At 44.7% G+C, this 20,676-nt stretch overlaps 1 protein-coding gene across 2 annotated transcripts in view; it reads right to left on the bottom strand.

The window, feature by feature from the left end:
* The window catches only part of LOC140188751 (complement C1q subcomponent subunit A-like), a 113,887-nt gene that overhangs the window by 90,164 nt on the left and 3,047 nt on the right, over window positions 1–20,676 (bottom strand). The window contains exon 1 of one of the 2 annotated variants that reach the window (XM_072245361.1): window positions 16,028–16,038. The exons of the other annotated variant lie outside the window; for it this stretch is intronic. The gene's annotated coding sequence lies outside the window, so the exon portion shown is untranslated. Of the gene's footprint in view, window positions 1–16,027; window positions 16,039–20,676 lie in introns of those variants that run through there. 2 annotated transcript variants of the gene reach the window in all.

Below are 20,676 nucleotides of genomic sequence, written 5' to 3' on the forward strand. Positions count from 1 at the left end.
AGCGTGTATGGAACCGGAGGAGATAGCAGAGGCATTTAATGAATACTTTGCTTCAGTATTCACTACGGAAAAGGATCTTGGCAATTGTAGGGATGACTTACAACGGACTGAAAAGTTTGAGCTTATTGATACTAAGAGGATGTGCTGGAGCTTTTGGAAAGCATCAAGTTGGATAAGTCACCGGGATCGGATAAATGTACCCCAGGCTACTGTGGGAAGCGAGGGAGGAGATTGCTGAGCCCCTGGCAATGATCTGGCTGAGAAGTGGCAGATGGAGTTCAACCCAGATAAGTGTAAGGTGGTTCATTTTGGTAGGTCGAATATGGTGGCAGAATATAGTATTAATGGTAAGACTCTTGGCTGTGTGGAGGATCAGAGGGATCTTAGGGTCTGAGTCTATAGGACACTCAAAGCTGCTATGCAAGTTGACTCTGTGGTTAAGAAGGCATACAGTGCATTGGTCTTCATCAATCATGGGATTGACTTTAAGAGCCGAGAGGCAATGTTACAGCTTTATAGGACCCTGGTCAGACCCTACTTGGAGAACTGTGCTCAGTTCTGGTCACTTCACTATAGGAAGGTTGTGGAAACCATAGAAATGGTGCAGAGATTTACAAGGATGTTGCCTGGATTGGGGAGCATGCCTTATGAGAATAGGTTGAGTGAACTTGGCCTTTTCTCCTTGGAGCGAAGGAAGTTGACAGGTGACCTGATAGTGGTGTTTAAGATGATGAAAGGCATTGATCATGTGGATAGTCAGAGGCTTTTTCCCAGGACTGAAATGGTTAACACGAGAGTGCACAGTTTGAAGGTGCTAGGAAGTAAGTTCTTCTTCGGTTGTCCATCGAAATCCGATGATGATGACCACTCCTTTAACGGTGAGATCTTTGATGACTATACAGTCCTATCCTGGACCCACAAGCTCTATTGCAGGTGGGACATGTATACCTGTATGTGGTAGTGGTGGCAACCATGGCTGCATTTCTCCTGGCTCTCTTCTGCTGTCTTCTAGCTGTTCTTTCCATCTCCAGAACATGAACCCCGTCCCTACACAGCTGTCGTCAAGTGGTACGGTCAGCAGCAACATCCTCCAGGTCCTCGGGTCTGACCCTGCACTTCCTTAAAGCATTCTTCATCTGATCCTTATAGTGCTTCTTCAGCCCTCTAGCTGAGCGTCGACCATGATGTAGCTGGCCGTACCGTATAACACTCTGCGGGGTAGCCGACATGGGGGCATCCTTATCACATGCCCCAGCCACAGCAGCTGATGCTGGGTGATCATGGCCTCAATACTTCTGCAGTTGGTCTTTACAAGTATTTCAGTGTGAGGCACCCGCTCACACCAGGTAACTTCCAGGATGCGCTGGAGACAGTTTATGTGGAAGCGCTCCAAGGACTTGATGTGACAGCTGTAGGTTACCCAAGCTTCACAGCTATAAAGGAGGGTGGTGACACAGACCGCTTGGTATATGGCGACCTTTGTGGAGGAACGAAGGCTCCCATTCTGAAAGACTCTATGCCGAAGTCTCCCAAAGGCAGCTGATGCCTGTTTAATGCAGCTGTGGATGTCATTGTCAATGCCGCTATCGTCAGAGAGAATGCTCCCCAGATATTTGAAAGGTGGCGCGACTGACAGCTTTTCATCACTAACAGTGAAGGCAGGTAGAGTGGGTGGGATACTGGCACTCCATTGGCAAACCACTTCTGTCTTGGTGGTATTGACAGTCAGCCCCATCCTGCTGTACGCTCTCACCGCTACAGCAAGGACAGTCTGAAGATCCTCCGGAGTATGGGCCACAAGAGCACAGTCATCTGCATACTGCAGCGCCAGGACCCACTGTCTACAGAGTTTGGTGGTTGTGTGGAGCCTCCTGATGTCAAAGAGGTTGCCATCTAATCTGACGTCCACTGCCACACCGCTGCTGTCTTCAATCTCATTGTGGAGAAGCTTGGTAACATACAAGAGGAAGATGTTAAAGAGCACTGGTGCCAGCACACACCCCTGCCTCACCCCGTGCGTACAAGGAAGGGCTCGGACCCTTGTCCTCCTATGGTCACCCGAGCAGTCATCCCATTGTGGAACTGGTGGAGGATGTTACCAAGTTTATTGGGACAGCCAAACCTGAGGAGGACATCCCATAGAGCTCTCTTTGCACACTGCTGAGTGCTTTGGAAAGGTCAACAAAGGCCATAAGCAGGTCCTGATGTTGCTCCCGGCACTTTTCCTGAAGCTTCCAGGCTGTGAAGATCAGGTATAGAGGGGATGTCAGGAGTAAGTTTTTTTATACAGAGAGTGATTAGTGTGTGGAATGGGCTGCTGGAAACGGTGGTGGAGGTAGATACAATAGGGTCTTTTAAGAGACTCCTGGATAGGTACATGGAGCTTAGTAAAATAGAGGGCAATGGGCAATTTCTAAGGTAAGGACATGTTTGGTGCAGCATTATGGGCTGAAGGGCCTGTATTGTGCTGTGGGCTTTCTATGTTTCTATGTATACTTGGATCCGATTCACCGCAAGGATACACGGAAAGCCCAGCAGCGTATGCTGAGGCTGTAAAGCATGACCTGGATAAGTGCCCCTTGTCCAATCATTCCACACTCATCCAATATGCTGACTATATCCTGATAGCTTCAGACACAGGCCCTCGCTGCCTAGCTGACACAATTAGGGTGATACAGCTTCTGGCTGACAGGGGGCACCGGGTTTCCCTAGAAAAACTGCAATGTTGCCAGGACACGGTGCAGTGTCTCAGGTATGAGCTGACGAAGGGAACGAGAGGACTGGGAAAAGACTGTATGTTGGCTGTCCAGCACATCCCAATACCAAAGACAAAGAAGGAAATCCTTTCCTTCCTGGGAATGCTTGGGTATTGTCGAGAGTGGATACCAGATTATAGGGAAATGGATGCTGTACTCCAGACGGCCACCCTGCAGGATCAGATGCCCTTGGTGAGGTGCCAGCCCTGGGCCTATCTGACTAAGAGAAGCCTTTCCTCCTGTACGTTAATGAGAAACAAGGATTCGCTACCGGAGTGCTTTGCCAAAAATACGGAGGTGGCAAGCAACCAGTGGCCTATTAATCCACCTCCTTACGTGCTGTAGTAAAGGGAATGACCTCCTGCCTATGAGTGGTGGTAGCCCCAGCAGTGATCGTTGAAAAATCTGTCCTCATAGTGCTTGATCACCCTCGCACTGTGTTGGTAACCCATGCAGTGACCCGGCTCCTCAACTCTGCCCCACCCAGCATTTTTCCCCATAAGTTGTAGAGGCTTACGCCCTGCCAAATGGAATGTCTGCACTAGCAGCAGAACTTTTCAGCCTCACTCGGCATGTATATTGGGCTCGGGCAAGACTGCAAAAGTTTACACTGATTCTCGCTCTGCCTTTGGAGTAGCCCATGATTTTGGACAGCTCTGGAAGAACGGAGGATTCATTACCTCCTCTGGAAAACCTATTAAACATTCAACTGGTTATTAACTTGTTAGAGGCCATCCAGTCGCCGCAGGCTTTAGTCATAATTAAATGTGAGGCACATACCTCGGCAGGAGACGAGGTCTCCAAAGGGAATTATTTCGACACAACAGCAAAGCAGGTGGTGCACTCCAGCAGCAGCCAATATTACTGCACCCCCCCCCAGCCTGGGTGGAGACAGGGGAGGAAGAGCTCCTCGTTGCCATCACAATTGACAGATTGCGGCAAGTCCACGTTCTTGCCACACCGCAAGAAAAGTGCACATGGACAAAAGCTGCTTGCAGCCCACGAGCGGGCTTATGGTGCCACCCTGCTGGGCGTGTTGTTTGTCCCGCAGCTTGTTTTTGCCCCCCACTCGCTTGGCCCATGGCCAGGCTCTCATGGCAAAGGAGGGATGCAGCATGCGATTAGCCAGCAATGGTATGCCCCTGGGGTAACTGTCACAATCGAAAGGGTAGCACAGACATGCTTGATATGTCAGCAGAACAATAAAGGGAAGACTCCGGCAAAGTATGATCATTTGCTTCAGCCAAAAATGCTGTTTGAAAACTTGCAGATAGACTTTGCAGATAGATGCCAGAAGAGAAAGGCTACAAGTATATATTGGTGGCAATAGATATGTTCTTTCTGTGGGTGGAGGAGGTATACCTGGCCAGGTACAGAGGAGATGTCAGGGGTAACTTTTTTATGGATACAGAGGAGATGTCAGGGGTAACTTTTTTATGGATACAGGGGACATGTCAGGAGTAAGTTTTTTTATGCAGAGAGCGGTGAGTGCGTGTAATGGGCTGCCAGTGACGGTGATGGATACAATAGGATCTTTTAAGGACATGTACATGGAGCTCAGAAAAATAGAGGGCTATGGGTAACCCTAGACAATTTCTAAGGTAAGGACATGTTCGGCACAGCTCTGTGGGCCGAAGGGCCTGTATTGTGCTGGAGGTTTTCTATGTGTCTATGAGAGGATGATGCTAGGACAGAGAAGAATGCCCTAATGAAGGAAATCATACCAAGATTTGGGATTCCATTGTGCATTAATAGTGAGAGGGGCTCATTTTACCAATAGATTAGTGCAAGGGCTGAAAGACGCCCTGGGATTTCAGTTGAAGTTACACATCCCCTATCAACCCCAATCCTTGGGAATAGTGGAAAAAGTAAACGGAGAAATAAAAAATGCACTAGGCAAAGTGTGTCAGCAGAGTGTACTTAAATGGCCAGAGGCCTTGGCTCTGGTAATGTATGCTTTGCGAAACCAGAAGAATAGGAGTACGGAGCTCATCTCACACAAAATATTGATGAGTAAGCCAATGACAACAGGGCTGAAGCCCCCCATGACACCGGAGGGAGTAGCTTTGACCTGGAACGATAAAAAAACCCTAAAATATGTGCAAGCATTGCGTCAGGAGGTGGAAAAGCTACATGGTCAAGTGAGGGATGCCCAAATTCCCCTGACCAAAGGAAATGTGCACCCCTTCAAACCAGGGGACTAGGTGTATGTTCGAGCTATGATAAAAGATCCTTTCTCTCCTAGGTGGAAAGGACCCAATCAAGTTCTGTTGGTCACTGGGACTGCAGTAAAGGTAGAAGGAAAACCCAACTGGATACATGCCACTCGGTGCAAACGACAATATGAAAAGGAGAGGGACAATAGACTTGAGTGAATAGCACCTGTTCAGCTGCCGAGTAGAGTGAAAGGAGCCACGCAATCACTAAGCTTGCAGACCACATAAAGAAATCAGTGACTAAAATAAAACAGGTGGGCAGGCAGTTCCACAACTATAACCCACCTGGGGGAGAATGGTGGCCACTTGGAAATTGGTGGGGAACACTGGTATATTATGGGATAATACTTGTAATCATGGTAATTTGTGTACTGGCCATGAGATTCCTCTATACCTGTACCCTACTATCCTCCAGAGGACAGGGCCCAATGACGGACGCTAGCCCCCATCTATGTATGAAGACTATCTGGAAGGCCTGGAACCTCTAGGGAAGGGGAGGATAAAGAGGATAGTAGTGATAGCTATGAGGAGGAGGAATGTTTGAAATTGTGCCCCTTTCCTGAGGGTTATGAGGCCCCCATCCCAGATATAGACTCAATGAGAGAATATGAATGTGAATAGGGAAGAGTATGAGCGTTGATCAACGAAGAGGGATTTGTGGAAGAAAATGGTTAATAAGCTTTGTGACAAGGTTCAAGGAGACTGCAAAGAAAATATCTTTGTGTACAACTTGATAACAGTACATTGCTAACTCTTGTGAGATAAGGTATGAGTCTAATCTGCTACAACCACAGAAACAAGAAACTAACGTGCTGAGCTCTGCAAGATGCTTTAATTTGTAACTGCTCCTTCCACTCCAACTTTTTAGTGAATGGTAACATACAGAAACATAGAAAACCTACAGCACAATACAGGCCCTTCGGCCCACTAAGTTGTGCCAAACACGTCCCTACCTAGAAATTACTAGGGTTACCTAGAGCCCTCTATTTTTCTATTGTTACCATATTAACATATTGTTAGTGTGGTAACATTTCTCTACAATGATTGTTTATATTATAAGTCTGCTGTTACTATGCTGAACTGTATAAGAACATGTTCTCGTAACAGGAGAGCAGACTCGGGAGCAGGTGGAGACCAGCTCTCTCTCTCCCCTTGGTACCAAGTAAAGGTCCAGAAACAAGACTCTGGAGTCAAGCATTCTTTTCACCTGACTAAAGTCAAATTTCCACGACAGTATGTTTCTGACACTGTTCCATCTTTTTTTAAAAAGTTTTTTGTCCTCTATTAAATCCATGAGCTTAACCAGTTGCTCCTGCCTTGTGATTTCCATAATTGATGGCTGCCATTCTTATCTGGGACAGACCACAACTGTCAGTATACACTCCAGCACCAACATATCATGCCCACAATGCTTGGCAAAGCAGCACAGTGAAACAACAAAGCAGAACACAACAAGCAAGAAAACAACAATAGCAAAACAAGCCCCCTTCCCTCCTTCCCACTCACCCACATACATATGGAGAGTCATCCAACTCCATAGCCTATAGCCTCAATCTCCAGGCTTAACTACTAGACCAGCCAATGTCAGGACCCTGAGCTCCAAACTCAAAATCTGAGCACTACCAACTGACTGGCCCCCGTGCTTTCTCTTGCCTCCTGCTCAGACAGACTCCTGGTTGCTGGACATTGAGTGCGGAGTGGAGGCCTAGACTGTGGATGTCCTTCATCACCCATCCTCGTCACTGACCTTTGAATGCGGAGCAGAGGTCTGGCCTATGAGTGTCCTTTGTCACTTGTCCATGTAGTTGGACTTCAAACAGGGAGTGTGGAGTGGAGGCCAAAACTCTATCTCCTCCAAATCCTAACCTGACCTCTAATTCCTCTCTTTGTCCCCAAAACCATCCATATGAACTAAAAACTAACTCTGAGCCATGATCTCAATGGAGTCCGTGGATTGGTGCCATCTTGAAAAAAATAACTAGCCAGTCTGTTGGTCAGGAAGTTAAGGATCCAATTGTCAAGGAAGGAATTGACTCCCGGAGTACAGAGTTTGATGTTGAGTTTGCATGGAATTATTTCATGGAAAGTGGAGATGTTGTCAAGAATATTTGTCATCATTGTTACTGTGAAGAAAATCATGGAAACTAAGGAACATCTTCAGACCAAGCGGAGTACTGGAATACCAGAGGCTACCTAATCTTCTTCCATTATTTCAGAAATTCAGGGATATACAGGCCAGGAGCGTCATCTCAGAGATGGGCAAGTTACTGGAAAGGATTCTAGCATACAGCTTCTACCAGCATTTATAACAGAAAATAGAGCAGCACAGGAAAAGACCCTTTGGCCCACAATGTTAGTCTAAAGTAATTAAGCTAATCAGACCAAACTAATCACTGTCACACATCCCCCATATCCCTCCATTCTCTGCACATTCCCTGCCTCTTCTGCACCTCTTCTACCCTCCTCCACCACCACCCCTGACTGGGTACTGCACTGTACTTTACACCTCCTTTAAGCTATCCTGCTCCTACCTTTAAATGCATGCTCTCTAGTATTAGATATTTCAGCCCTGGGAAAAAGATACATAGCTTTAGACTCTATCTATCCTCTCCCACTCTTAAAACACTTGATCAGATCTCCCTTCACTTCAGCACTTCAGAGAATACAACCAACCCTAGTTTTACTAACTTCTTCTATATCACATAGCCTCAAATCCAGGAAGTTTCCAAAACCTCCACATCTTTCATATAATGTGGCAAACAGAACCAAATGAAATAGACCTAATGTGGCTGAGCCAGTTTTTATAAAATTGCAATAAAATTTCCTAACTCATGGACACAATGCCTCGACTAATGCATGCCATATTATTTCCTTACCTCCACATCAACTTGGGCAGCCACTTTCAAACATCTCAGTACGGATCCCTGCGGAACACCAGTAGTCACAAACCTCCAGCCAGAATAAGTCCCATTGATCACTACCCTCTGTCTTCAATAAGCAAACCAATTCTGAATCCAAATAGTCAATTGCACCTTAATCTCACATTTGTATACAGCACACAGACTGCTCTATTATTCCTCCACTATCAACTCTGCTCTTAAACGCATCTCCCCCATTTCACGTACATCTGCTCTCACTCCATCCTCCCGCCACCCCACTAGGAATAGGGTTCCCCTGGTCCTCACCTACCACCCCACCAGCCTCCGGGTCCAACATATTATTCTCCGTAACTTCCGCCACCTCCAACGGGATCCCACCACTAAGCACATCTTTCCCTCCCCCGCTCTCTCTGCTTTCCGCAGGGATCGCTCTCTACGCGACTCCCTTGTCCATTCGTCCCCCCCAATCCCTCCCCACTGATATCCCTCCTGGCACTTATCCATGTAAACGGAACAAGTGCTACACATGCCCTTACACTTCCTCCCTTACCACCATTCAGGGCCCCAAACAGTCCTTCCAGGTGAGGCGACACTTCACCTGTGAGTCGGCTGGGGTGATATACTGCGTCCGGTGCTCCCGATGTGGTCTTTTATATATTGGTGAGACCCGACGCAGACTGGGAGACCGCTTTGCTGAACACCTACGCTCTGTCTGCCAGAGAAAGCAGGATCTCCCAGTGGCCACACATTTTAATTCCACATCCCATTCCCATTCTGACATGTCTATCCACAGCCTCCTCTACTGTAAAGATGAAGCTACACTCAGGTTGGAGGAACAACACCTTATATTCCGTCTGGGTAGCCTCCAACCTGATGGCATGAACATTGACTTCTCTAACTTCCGCTAATGCCCCACCTCCCCCTCGTACCCCATCTGTTATTTATTTTTATACACACATTCTTTCTCTCACTCTCCTTTTTCTCCCTCTGTCCCTCTGAATATACCCCTTGCCCATCCTCTGGGTTCCCCCCACCGCCTTGTCTTTCTTCCCGGACCTCCTGTCCCATGATCCTCTCGTATCCCTTTTGCCAATCACCTGTCCGGCTCTTGGCTCCATCCCTCCCCCTCCTGTCTTCTCCTATCATTTTGGATCTCCCCCTCCCCCTCCAACTTTCAAATCTCCTACTTACTCTTCCTTCAGTTAGTCCTGACGAAGGGTCTCGGCCTGAAACGCCGACTGTACCTCTTCCTAGAGATGCTGCCTGGCCTGCTGCGTTCACCAGCAACTTTGATGTGTGTTGCTCTATTATCTATGTACTTTTCCTTAGATAATACTAATGCAAAGTGCTCATTTAGGATCTCACCTATATCCTCTGCCTCGACACACATTTTCCCTCCATTCTCATTTTAATCCTACCCTCTACCTAGTAATCCACATGCTCTTGATGCATCTATATACACAGTCTAATGCGGTCGTATCCTCTTTAATCCTGCTTTCTAGGATTTTCCATGCCCCCTGACTCTTCTAATCTTCTTGATTTTTCTAGCTTCTTTATAAACTTCAAAGACTCTGCTTGATTTCACTGTCCTAAATCTACTTTCTTTTCTTACTTGACTACATTCACAACCTCTCTTATTATCCACATGTCCCTTATCCTTATCCTTTCTTTTTAATGGAGCATAATTGACCTACAGTTGATCCTTAAACACCTTTGACATGTCAGATGGGAACTTCCCCAGAACAATTTTCACAATAAACTCTCCAGAGTTCCTGCCAAATTCTCTTGCAATTTGCTCTTCACTTATTTATTACTTTCCCCACAAGATCATTATTCATAGCTGCCTTAAGTAATTGTGAACTCTGTTTCCTAAATGCTCCCCATTGAAAGGTCAGTCACCCAATCAGGTTTATTTCCCTATACAAGGACCAGGATGGTCCATCTGTTTACTTTCAATACATCTAACAATTTCTATCCCATTGCGATCTCTTATACTGAACACCCCCAGTCTATACTGGTTAAGCTAAAATCACCCATAACAACAACTCTGTTGTTTTTACACCTTTCCCTGATCTTCCGCCACATCTGTTCCTCAGGGTCCCAGTGGTTGTTCGGAGGTCTACAATATATTCCTATCTGTCTGACTGCACCTTTCTTAAGTGCAAGTTCTGCATATATATGCTCAGTAGATCAGCCTTCCTTTTTGTCCCCTCTGAATGCAGGTGCAATATTGTCCCTGATCAATAATGTAGGAAGCAGAGGATGATGATAGAAAGCTATTTTTCAGACTGAAAACCACAGGGATTGCTGATAGGCCATTTTAGATCATAGGCCATAAAACCATAAGACAAAGGAGCAGAAGTTGGCCATTCGGCCCATTGAGTCTGCTCTGCCATTTTATCATGAGCTGATCCATTCTCCCATTGAATCCCACTCCCCCGCCTTCTCACCATAACCTTTGATGCCCTGGCTACTCAGATACCTATCAATCTCTGCCTTAAATACACCCAATGACTTGGCCTCCACCGCCCGTGGCAACAAATTCCATAGATTCACCACCCTCTGGCTAAAAAAATTTCTTCACATCTCTGTTCTGAATGGGCGCCCTTCAATCCTTAAGTCATGCCCTCTCGTAATAGACTCCCCCATCATGGGAAACAACTTTGTCACATCCACTCTGTCCATGCCTTTCAACATTCAAAATGTTTCTATGAGGTCCCTCATTCTTCTAAACTCCAAGGAATACAGTCCAAGAGTGGACAAACGTTCCTCATATGTTAAACCTCTCATTCCCAGAATCATTCTAATAAATCTTCTCTGTACCCTCTCCAACGTCAGCACATCCTTTCTTAAATAAGGAGCCCAAAACTGCCCACAGTACTCCAAGTGAGGTCTCACCAGCACCTTATAGAGCCTCAACATCACATCCCTGCTCCTATACTCTATTCCTCTAGAAATGAATGCCAACATTGCATTCACCTTCTTCACTACCGACTCAACCACCGACTTAACCTGCACAAGGACTTCCAAGTCCCGTTGCATCTCAGAACTTTGAATTCTCTCCCCATTTAAATAATAGTCTGCCCGTTTATTTCTTCTGCTAAAGTGCATAGCCATACATTTTACAACATTGTATTTCATTTGCCACTTCTTTGCCCATTCTTCCAATCTATCTAAGTCTCTCTGCAGACTCTCTGTTTCCTCAGCACTACCGGTCGCTCCACCTATCTTTGTATCATCAGCAAACCTAGCCACAAAGCCATCTATTCCATAATCCAAATCGTTGATGTACAACGTAAAACGGAGCAGCCCCAACATGGACCCCTGTGGAACACCACTGGTAACCGGCAGCCAACCAGAATAGAATCCCTTTATTCCCACTCTCTGTTTTTGTGTGGAATTTATATAAATAATTTGAATGAGGGTTCCAAGGTGAAAATCCATGGTCTCACGAGACTAATGGATGCCTAGAATTTGAATGAGAGCATTCAACCTAAAACTCAGATCAGCATGATGCAGAATCAGGCTCTTTGATTCCCCAACCATAGGGGAAATAGACTACTTACCCTATCTATGCTTCTTATGATTTTATACAGCTCTAAGAGGTCACCTCGCAGTCTCCTTCACTCCAAGGAGCAAACAGCTACCCTTTCTAACCTCTTCCTATAACTCAGTCCCTCATGTCCTGGCAACTTCCTTGTAAATCATTTTTGCACTCTTTCTGGTTTAATCACGTTAATCAAATCTTTAATATAAATGACAAATAATGATGGGCCCAATACTGACCTTGGAGCATACCATTGTTGATAGAGCTGCAGTCTTAGAAAATCATTTCAACAGCACCCACTTTTCCCTATCATCTAGCCAGTGTTGCCCTGAAGAAGGGTCTCGGCTCAAAATGTCAACTGTTTATTCATTTCCATGGATGCTGTCTGACCTGCTGAGATCCCCCAGCATTGTTCTGGATTTCCAGCATCTCCAGTCTAACAGTGTCCATAATGTGGCAGTAGAAAACGCCATGGAAATGTCAGAATGAGAAGTAAAATTGAAATGAGTGACGAGCTAGAGGGGTATACCACCTTTTGTGATGCTGCTCTAAGCAGCCTTCCAATCTATGTCAGGTTTCATTGATGTAGAGGAAGTCACAGCAAGAGGATCGGGTACAGTAGATTATCCTGACAGACGAGCAGGTGAAGGTGTTCCTTCAGCTGGAAAGACTGTTTGGGACCCTGTGTGGTGGTGAGAAAGAAGGTGAAGGGATGAACATAGCACACATCCAACTTGCAGGGATAGCCAGGAGGACGATCAGTGGGGTTGGATGAGTGGACAAGGGAGTCATAGAGAGTGCAATTCCTGTAGAAAGCAGAAAGTGAGGGTGAGAGGGGAGAAAGATATGTTTGTTGGTAGGATCCACCACCAAACGTATGGCTGAAACTACTGCAGAGAATGACATGCTGGACGTGGATACTGTAGGGATCGTAGGGGAGCTCTACATATTATGGCAATGGGAAGATAGGTGAGGATGGATATCTGGGAAATGAAGGAGATAAAGCTGAGGCCAGCCCCAGTGGTAGAGAAGGGGAAACTCTGATGTATAAAGATAAAGGACATCTCAGAAGTTCAGAAATGGATCAAGTAAATTTGAGGGTGGGGTGGAAGCTGTTGACACAGTTGATGAAATTGACAAGCTCAACCTAGTGCTGGAAGTAGCACCAATGTAATTGTCAATGTAGCGCAGAGTGAGTTGGGGAGTATTACCCGTGTAGGCTTGGAACATGTGGGCGACAAAAAGCAGGCATGGCTTGGGACAATACTGGGTTTGGAGAAAGTGGGAGGAGCTAAAGAGAAACTGTTGAGTGAGGGGACCAGTTTCACCAGATGGTGGTGGAGAGGAACTGGTTGGGTCCATTTTCTAGAAAGAAGCAGAGAGCTTTAAGGCCTATTGATGGGAGATGAAAGTGTAAAGAGGCATCCATAGTGAAAATGAGGCAATCAGTGCAAGGAAATCATGGTTAAAGAGATTGGGAGCATGTGAAGGGACTAAACTAATGGAGTCAAAGTATGCAGGCATTGGTTCAGTGGAGTAGGATAGGCAGAAACAATGGGCCTACCTGAACAGTCAGGTTTGTGGATCTTGGGTAAGGGGTAGAAATGAGCAGAGCAGAGTAAGGGAACTATGAGATTGAACATAGAACATAGAATAGTACAGCACAATACAGGCCCTTCAGCCCACAATGTTGTGCCGACCCTCAAACCCTGCCTCCCATATAAGCCCCCAGCTTAAATTCCTCCATATACCCGTCCAGTAGTCTCTTAAACTTCACTAGTGCATCTGCCTCCACCACTGACTCAGGCAGTGCATTCCACGCACCAACCACTCTCTGAGTAAAAAACCTTCCTCTGATATCCCCCTTGAACTTCCCACCCCTTACCTTAAAGCCATGTCCCCTTGTATTGAGCAGTGGTGCCCTGGGGAAGAGGCACTGGCTATCCACTCTATCTATTCCCCTTATTACCTTGTAGTGTGTGGCAGTGGATGGGAAATCTGCAGTGTTGAGGCTGGTAATGGTACGGGAGACAGTGGTCAGATGTTCCTTAGTGGGAACTGCCTTATGTAAGAGGTGTCTGGAAGTTGCTACCTGGCCTCAGCAAGGGAAAGTTCAGTCTGCCAGACTACAATAGCAACCTAGCAATCAGTCTGCGGGTTTGATAATGTTTAGGATTGGTGCATAGAGAACGGAGGGTAGTGTGTTCAGAACTGGTGTGTGTAACACTAAATCCCCAATTGCAATGCTTCAGTTATGAATTCCCAGTGATCATATTGAGAGAGTCAACCGTAGTGAACTTAATGTAACATAATTTCAGAATTATTTGTGAAAGTGTCCATCTTTATTTGGGTCAAAATAGTTAAGGTATGACAACAGGAATGATTGCAGCAGATAACCAAAACGCATTAAGTTCACCTATTTCCAAAGTTCGAAGTAAATTTATTATCAAAGTGCATATACGTCACCATATACAGCACTGAGATTCATATTCTTGCAGGCATTCACAGTAAATACAAAGAAACACAATGCAGATTGTACTATATTTCTTGGTACTTATCCATCCTGTTGCGTGTGTCCCCTCATGCACAAGGTGGACAAACACCAATGAGCAAAAGACAACAAACTGCAAAATTACAAAAGAGAAATCAAGAGATGAAGAGTTTTGAAAGTGAGTCCATAAGTTGTGTAGTGAGTGAAACTGAATGATGTTATCCCCTCTGGTTCAACAGCCAAATGGTTGAGGAGTAATAACCTTTTTGGATCCTGATGGTGTGGGTCCTGAGGCTCCTGCACCTCCTTCCTGATGGCAACAGCTAGAAGAGAGCCTGACCTTGATGATGGGTCCTTGATGGATCCTTGATGGAGGATGCTGCTTTCTTACAACAACACTCCATGTAGATGTACTCAATCGCAGGGAAGGCTTACCCGTTATGGACTAGGCTAGTATCCACCACTTTTTGTCGGCTTCCCCTTTCAAAGGCATCGGTGTTTCCACACCAGGCCGTGATGCAACATATCAGTATACTGTCCACCGTGTATCTATATAAGTTTGTCAAAGTTTTAGATGGCATGCCGAATCTTCGCAAACTTCTAAGAAAATAGAGGCACTGCCGTGCTTTCTTAGAAGTGGTTCTTACGTGCTGGACCCAGAGTAGATCCTCTGAAATGATAATACCGAGGAATTTATAATTGCTGACCCTCTCCGCCTCTGATACCCCGATGAAGACTACCTCATGGAGCTGCGGTTTCCTCCTCTTGTTGTCAATAACAATGTTAACCAGATTGAACAGTGAAGACAAACCACGGAGCAAACGAAACTTGAGTTATAATGATCAGTGTTAGCAATGTACCGCCACGACAGGTGTTAGGACGGGGAAAGGGTGTGGGGAATCAGCGGTTCTGTTTAGTGTTGGGTCAGCGGGACTATTCTGCGGCAATGGGATGGCAATCACAGCCAACATAACACTTTGCAGTAACATCTGAGTAGGCTTGTTCCTCTTCACATTAAAGCAGATTTAGCTGCAGAAAGAGCGAGGTTTCATTTTTCATTTTCTATTGCGCAATTTTCATCGTTCAACCATGTTATAAATATTATATTCATCGTGTAGAATGCAACTGCATGAGGTAAACATCTCCAGCGATTTAGACCCGGGCTCGGGAACATTCCCTCTGGGACCATATTTCGTGTAGTAATCTTTATAAGTGGGGATTCCTTTGTCTTCGTAGCTGAAAAGCTACTCTTACGAGATCAGTGATTGCAATGAGAACGGATTTTCTCAACGGACCGTGAATTGCTCTATAAAGGTACCACGTTAAAGTGTAAGAGAAATACTTTCCACGGAGCAGATAGAGCCAGCCTAATTTTCCAGATCTTTTAGAAATGGCACGTGCTACAATTCGACAGATAAATGAAATGATATTTATTACCCTCTGCTCGCATTCTTCTGTGTGCCAGGTACGTGAATCTGTTACTACTACTAGACTTGTGGAATGCTTGCAGGAATGAGGCAGTAGACACTAGATTTGCCGATCAGGAGAGAGAGAAGAACGGTTCAGGATGAAGTGTAGTGCACATTATATCACCAGAAAGAAGACTGCGGTTAAGTAAGGAAAAATATTGTCCTGAGGTAATTCTTTGCAAAATATCCACATGGATCGATTTAATCGGATGAAGAAGATAGCGAGTCGGCATGTTCATTGACAACAAGAAAATCTTATTTTAATTGTTTCCGGCGTAAAAAGGTTCCCCCGAGTTTTTATTTATTTATTTTTAGAATTCAAATTACTTATTGAGCACTAAAGATGTTGCAGTTGCACAAATATAGAGAAAAAAAACTCTGGACGTAACCAGCAAGTTGAACGGCCGTTATGCAGTAAAGGAATTAATGCCATTTTGGACAAAACACTACATCAGGACTGAGAGTGGGGAAGGAAAACAGCCAATATAATGAGAAGAAGGGGCGTGATGAGGGAAGGTGAGGGAAGGTGAGGGAAGGTGAGGGAAGACGGATAGAATGAGCCAGGTGGGTGTCAGTTTGGAAGCAAACAAGGGAAAAGACAGGCATAGTTGCTGATGTACCTCCAATTTGTAGAAATTTAGGTTGAATTTGCAGACAAGTTGTTCAGGGTAAGAAGAAGAACTGATTGGAATGTCTTTTGCAGTAAGTCCCTTCCTGATGAGGAGATGGGGAAGCTGAGCTGCATAAGGACTGGATTATTCTCAGTGAGGGCCATGAAAATTGACAATCAGAAGTTGTCCAAAAGGTGGAGGGCATGCAGGGTGTCCTTGATATAGATGTAAAGGGAATGGACAAGGGGAGATGGGACAGGGTCAAGGCTTGACTTCCTAACTTTAGTATGGTAAGATCAATTCTTTGTGGATAAGAGATAGAAATGGGAAATGCAGATCTGATGCACTGTGACATTGAAGGCTGGGGGGAGACCTGATATGATGCAATCTGTAACAACATAGAAAATAGTGGCCTACTAGAGAGAGTACAGAGACGATTTACTAGAATGTTACCTGGGTTTCATCACCTAAGTTACAGAGACAGGTTGAACAAGTTGGGTCTGTATTCTTTGGAACGTACAAGGTTGAGGGGGGACTTGATAGAGGTATTTAAAATTATGAGGGGGATAGATAGAGTTGACGTGGATAGGCTTTTTCCATTGAGAGTGGGGGAGATTCAAACAAGAGGACATGAGTTGAAAGTTAAAGGGCAAAAGTTTAGGGCTAACATGAGGGGGAACTTCTTTACTCAGAGAGTGGTAGCTGTGTGGAACGAGCTTCCAGCAGAAGTGGTTGAGGCAGGTTCAATGATGTCGTTTAAAGTTAAATTGGATAGATATATGGACAGGAAAGGAATGGAGGGTTATGGGCTGAGTGCAGGTCGGTGGGACTAGGTGAGAGTAAGAGTTCAGCACGGACTAGAAGGGCCGAGATGGCCTGTTTCCATGCTGTAATTGTTATATGGTTATATGATAGGACACATTCATGGGTTAAGATTCTAAATTGGAGAAAAGTCAAATTTGATGGCATCAGATGGATCTTGCAGGTGTGGACTGGCATAGATTGTTTTCAGGGAGACTTTTGGAAGTTAATTATTGTGAGTACAGAATGTGTATTTTCTTATTATAATAAAAGGTAAAGCTAATAGATTTAAGGAAATTGAGGTCCTGCTAAAGAAAATTAAGGGGAATATAATATACAGGCAGTTAGGATCAGATGAGGAGTATAACAATTGCAAGAGGACACAAGAAAGAATACCGGGGGGGGGGGACCAAAAGAGAACAGGAGGTTGCTCTGGCAGACAAGGTAAAAGAGAATCCTAAGACTTCAAGAGCAAAAGGATAGCAAGGGACAAAACTGGTCCTCTTGAAGATCAGCATCAGAATCAGAATTGTTTAATATCACCGACATTTGTCGTGATATTTGTAAATTTTGCGGCAGAAGTACAATGCAACATATAATGAGAAAAAAGCTGTGAATTATATATATAAAATAGTTAAATAACTAGTGCAAAAAATAGAAATTTAAACAAAGTAGTGAGATAGTGTTCATGGGTTCAATGTCCATTCAGATGGCAGAGCTGTTTCTGAATCATTGAGTGTGTACCTTCAGGCTTATGAACTTCCTTTCTGATGGTAGCAATGAAAACAAGGCATGTCTTGGGTGATGGGGGTCCTTAATGATAGATGCTGCATTTCTGAGGCATCACTCCTTGAAGATGTCCTGGATAATATGGAGGGTAGTGCACATTATAGAGCTGACTAAGTTTACAACTTTCTGCAGGTTACTTCAATCCTGTGAGATAGCGGCCCCCAGCACCCCCCCCCCCCCACACATACCAGATGGTGTTGCAGCCAGTTAGAATGCTGATGGTACATCTACAAATTTTTGAGTGTTTTTGGTGACGTACCAAATCTCTTCAACCTCATCATGAGCAGAGGAGATTTACAACGATGTTGTCTGGATTGGGGAGCATGCTTTATGAGAATAGTTGAGTGAACTCGACCTTTTCTCCTTGGAATGACCGAGAACGACAGGTGACCTGACAGAGGTGTACAAATAATGAGAGGCATTGATCGTGTGGATAGTCAGAGGCTTTTTTTCCCAGGGCTGAAATGGCTAGCATGAGAGGGCATAGTTTTAACGTGCTTGGAAGTAGGTACACAGGAGATGTCAGGGGTAAGTTTTTTTACACAGAGAGTGGTGAGTGCGTGGAATGGGCTGCTGGCAATGGTGGTGGAGGCGGAAACAATAGGGTCTTTTAAGAGACTCCTAGATGGATACATGGAGCTTAGAAAAATAGAGGGCTATGGGTAAGCCTAGGTAGTTCTAACATAAGGACATGTTTGGCACAGTATTGTGGGCCAAAGGGTGTGTATTGTGCTGCAGGTTTTCTATGTTTCTATGAAATATAACTGCTGTCATGCCTTCTTTGTAGCTGCATCGCTATGTTGGGTCCAGGATAGATCCTCAGAGATATTGACATCCAGGAACTTGAAATTGCTCACTCTTTCCACTTCTGATCACTCTATGAGGACTGGTATGTGTTCCCTCATCTTACCCTTTCTGCAGTCCACAATCAGTTCTTTGGTCTTACTGATGATGTTGCTACATCTGTCCATAGGGCTGAAAGAGATTGGGAAGATTGTATCAGTCTACAGAACTGAGGCAAAAGAGCATACCTAGATCACGGAAGAGTTGGTGCTCACTGACTTGAGGTTGATTAGGTTGGATAAATCTGCAAGGCCTGACAAGGTTTCCTTGCAGACCTTGTTAGGAAGCATGCAGAAATTGCAGGGGATCTGAAGGAGATATCCTTAGCCATGGTTGAGGTGCCAGGTGACTGAAGGACAGCTAATGTTCCGTTGTTCAAGAAAGGCTCTAAGAATAAGTTGGGAAACTATCGGCTGGCAAGCTGGATGTCAGACCTACATAAATGATGAAGTATTCTAAGAAACCTGATATAGGTATTTGAATCTGATTATAAATAGATAACATGGCATTTTGCATGTCTAACTAACAACAGAATTTTTTGAGGAGGTAGCAAGAAAGTGGTAACGGATGGTTATCTCTCTGACTAGAGTTCTGCAACTGGTGATGTGCCACACCATCAGTGCTGGATTCATTGTTGCTTATAATCCATATTAATTATTTGGTGATACTGTAGTTAACTGGACCAGCAAATTTGGAGATGACACCAAGTTTGGATGTGTACTGGACAGAAAAGAAGGTTCTCAAAGCTTGCAAATTCATCTGGCCAGGTGGGAAAATAGGCTAAAAATTGGCAGATGGAATTTAGTGCAGTCAAGTGTGAGGTGTTGCACTTTGGGAGGACAAAACCATATAAGACTGGTAAGCAGAATGGTAAAGTGTGTTGTAAAACAAAGGGACCTGGGAATATAGATCCATAATTTCTTCTAAGAGCCATCACAAGTAGATAGGTTCATAAAGAGTATATTTTGTACATTGACCTACATAAAGTTGGCATTGTGTTGAGGAGATGAGATGTTATATTCAAGTTGTATGAGATGTTTTTGAGCCAAATTTGGAGTATTGTGTGCAATATGGTACCTAGCTACAGGAAAGATATCAATATACTGGAAATAGTTCACATAAAATTTTCAAGGATGTTGTCTGGACTTGGGGACCAGAATTATAGGGAAAAATTGAAAAGGTTAGAACTTTATTTATTTACAGACACCTCAGGTGAAACTATAACTACAGGTCATAGGTTTAGACTGAAGTATGAAATACTTAAGGGAACCTGAGGGGGAACTTCACCCAGATTGTGGTGCAGTGTGGTCGAGCTTCCGGTGAAAGTGGTAAATGCAGGTTCAATTGTAAAATTTGAGAGAATTTTGGATAGGTGCATATATAAGAGGAGTAGAGAGGGCTATTATCTGAATGCAGGAAGATGAGATTATGAAGAAGACCAGGCCAGCTTGGACTAGGTGAGGCAATGTCTGTTTCTGTGCTGTAGTACTCTATATCTCTATGAATTCATGGTGTTCATTGATGTGATTGAGCCCTGGGATAGGAACCTTACACAGTCTGAGAACTGCTGTCTTCCTCCACAATGCAGAGTATCAGACTACAATGGAAGCACCTTGGTCTGTGGGTTTAATGTAGGTTGGAATTGGTGTGATGTGAGTTGAATGGGATGAGATTGGAGTGGGTGGGTGGGTAGAGTAGAAAAGTTGAGCAGTTGAGGTCATGACAGCATTTACAAATGAATAGATAAAGATAATTGTGGGCCAAAGGGCCTGTAATGTGCTCTAGATTTTCAATGTTTCTATGGCTCCTAAGTCCCTTTGCACCTCTGATATTTGAATTTTCTCTCCATTTAGATAATAGTCTGCACTTCTGTTCCTTTTACAAAAAAGAATTATCAGACAAATCCCAACACTGTATTCCATCTGTCACTTTTTTGCCCATTCTTCCAATTTGTTTAACCATATAACCATATAACAATTACAACACGGAAACAGGCCATCTGGGCCCTTCTAGTCCATGCGAACTCTTACTCTCACCTAGTCCCTCCGACCTGCACTCAGCCCATAACCCTTCATTCCTTTCCTGTCCATATAGCTGTCCAGTTTAACTTTAAATGACAACGTCGAACCTGCCTCAACTACTTCTGCTGGAAGCTCGTTCCACACAGCCACCGCTCTCTGAGTAAAGAAGTTCCCCCTCATGTAAGCCTTAAGCTTTTGCCCTTTAATTCTCAACTCATGTCCTCTTGTTTGAATCTCCCCCACTCTCAATAGA

Source organism: Mobula birostris, chromosome 27, assembly GCF_030028105.1.
Source record: "Mobula birostris isolate sMobBir1 chromosome 27, sMobBir1.hap1, whole genome shotgun sequence".
NCBI classification, from domain to species: Eukaryota; Metazoa; Chordata; class Chondrichthyes; order Myliobatiformes; family Myliobatidae; genus Mobula; species Mobula birostris.